Source organism: Psammomys obesus, unplaced genomic scaffold, assembly GCF_907164565.1.
Source record: "Psammomys obesus unplaced genomic scaffold, mPsaObe1.curated_primary_1811, whole genome shotgun sequence".
Taxonomy (NCBI): domain Eukaryota; kingdom Metazoa; phylum Chordata; class Mammalia; order Rodentia; family Muridae; genus Psammomys; species Psammomys obesus.
Window position 1 is genome coordinate 1,974,460 of NW_026592776.1, and position 2,760 is coordinate 1,977,219.

Sequence of the window (2,760 nt, forward strand, 5' to 3'; positions counted from 1 at the left end):
GGTGGCATGCATCCTTAATCCCAGCACTCAGGAGGCAGAGTCAGGTAGATCTTGGTGAGTCTGAAACCAGCCTGGTCTACATAGTGAGTTCCAGCCATGGCTAGAACAGTACAGCCATGGCTATACTGAGACCTTATGGTCATAGTGGGATTCTCTCTCGAGACAGACAGACAGAGAGAGAGAGAGAGAGAGAGAGAGAGAGAGAGAGAGAGAAGAGAAAGAAGAAAAGGGGAAGGAAGATATATACACATTGGAATTTCATGTAGTCATAAAGAAAAGCGAAACCATGGCATTTGCAAGAAAATGGACGGAACTGGAACTCACCGTTAAGCAAAATAAACCAGACTCAGAAAGGCAAACAGTACATGTCTTCATAGAAAAGGATGAAAAGAAAAGGAGAGCTCTTGGGATGGGGATAACAGTGTACAGGTGACATGAAAGCAGAAGGCAAGTTAGCTATTGGAAGGTAGGAAGGGAACCAGGACAATGGGGGTGGGGGTGGAGATGGGGAACAGAAAACAGGGGAAGAGAGTGAAGGAGGAGGAGCGAAAAGAAAAATGTACAGTGCCAGGTGGGGTGGTGCACACTCTTAATTCTAGCACTTGGGAGGAGACAAATCTCTGTGAGTTCAAGGCCAGTCTGGTCCACATAGTGAGTTCTAGAATCGCCATGGCTACATAGTGAGGCCCTGTGTTGGAGAGGGCGGCCAGGGAGGGATGCTGATGCTTACCATCTACTTTAGCCACCACAGCTGAAGGAGTTAAACCTGGTCCTGCTAAATTTTGCACCTCAATGGTCCCAGATTACTTATACAGACTTTATTTTGTTTTTGTTTTTATTTTATTTTTATTGATTACACTTTATTCACTTTCTATCCCCCCATAACCCCTTCCCTCCTCCCCTCCCGATCCCACCATCCCATCCCCTTCTTCATGCATGCCCCTCCCCAAGTCCACTGATAGGGGAGGTTCTCCTCTTCTTCCTTCTGATCTTAGTCTATCAGATCTCATCAGGACTGGCTGCATTGTCATCTTCTGTGGCCTGGTAAGGCTGTTCCCCCCTCAGGGGGAGGTGATCAAAGAGCAGTCCCTTTCCCCAACACTATGTAACCCACTTGGACACTAAACTGCCATGGACTACATCTGTGCAAGGGTTCTAGGTTATCTCTATGCATGCTACTTGGTTGGAGTACGAGTCTCTGGGAAGACCCCTGTGTTCAAATTTCTGGTTCTGTTGCTCTCCTTGTGGAGTTCTTGTCCTCTCCAGATCGTACTATTTCCTACTTCTTCCATTCATTCTGCCCAACAGTTGGCCATAAGTCTCAGCATCTGCCTTGATAGTATGCAGGGCAGAGCCTTTCAGAGGCCCTCTGTGGCAGGTTCCTAGGTTGTTTCCTGTTTTCTTCTTCTTCTGATGTCCTTCCTCTTTGCCTTTTGGGATGGGGACTGAGCATTTTAGTCAGGGTCCTCTCCCTTGATTAGTCTTTTAGATGTACAGATTTTAGTAGGTTTATCCTATATTACATGTCTATATGAGTGAGTAGACTGTGTGTGTCTTTCTGCTTCTGGGACAGCTCACTCAGGATGATCCTTTCCAGGTCCTACCATTTACCTGCAAATTTCATGATTTCCTTATTTTTCATTGTAGAGTAATATTCCATTGTGTAGATGTACCACAATTTCTGCATCCATTCTTCAGTTGAGGGACATCTGGGTTGTTTCCTGGTTCTGGCTATTACAAATAAAGCTGCTACAAACATGGTTGAGCAAATGTCCTTATTGTGTACTTATGCCTCTTTTGGATATATGCCTAGGAGTAGTATGGCTGGATCTCGAGGAAGCACTATTCCTAGAAAAATATGGAACACTTCACGAATTTGTGTGTCATCCTTGCGCAGGGGCCATGCTAATCTTCTCTGTATCGTTCCAATTTTAGTATATGTGCTGCCGAAGCGAGCACGACTTTATTTTTTTTTTAAGATTTATTTATTATTTATACGGCATTCTGCCTGCACACCAGATCTCATTATAGATGGTTATGAGCCACCATGTGGTTGCTGGGAATTGAACTCAGGACCTCTGGAAGAACAGCCAGTGTTCTTAACCTCCGAGCCATCTCTCCAGCCCCCAGACTTTATATTTCATTGTGGTTTATTATCTCTGTACATTAGAGACAAACCTGAAGAAAAACTTCCAACAAACTGCCCAACCCAAAATATCCTTTCTGTTGTTGTTTTAATTAGTAGTAGTGTTTTTATTTTATGTGTAGGGGTGTTTTGTCTGTCTGTCTGTCTGTGTATTGCTTGTAGGCCTGGTACTCTCAGAGGCCAGAGCAGGGCATAGGGTCTCCAGGGACAAGAGGTAGAGATGGCTGTAAGCCACCATGTGGGTGATGGGAACTGAACTTCTGTTTGCTAGAAAAGTGTCCAGTAGTCATAATTCCAGCCCCCATTGTTTGTCTACGAGACAGGATAGTCGAGGGTGGCTTTAAACGTTTTGTTTGTTTGTTTGTTTGTTTGTTTTTAATGAGACTCCGTCTCATGCATCCCAGGCTTGTCTCAGATTTTTCATGTAGTTGAGAATGGCTTTAGACTCCAAATCCTCCTGCCTCTTCCTCTTGGAGTTCTAAGATTCCAGCCATGTGCCACCACACCCAGACTTCTCATAATACAAATGTGGCACACAGTGAGGCAACTGAGACTCAATTGCTGGAAAGCCTATTTAAACAGAGACAGAAAGGAAGAGAAAAAGGAAGAGGAGG

At 44.6% G+C, this 2,760-nt stretch overlaps 1 non-coding gene across 1 annotated transcript; it reads right to left on the reverse strand.

Annotated features, from left to right (window-relative positions):
• Positions 1 to 1,852: 1,852 nt before the first annotated feature.
• LOC129683172 (U6 spliceosomal RNA) lies at positions 1,853 to 1,959 on the reverse strand. The gene has a single exon (XR_008721117.1). It is a non-coding gene; the product is annotated as a U6 spliceosomal RNA (small nuclear RNA).
• Positions 1,960 to 2,760: the final 801 nt, after the last annotated feature.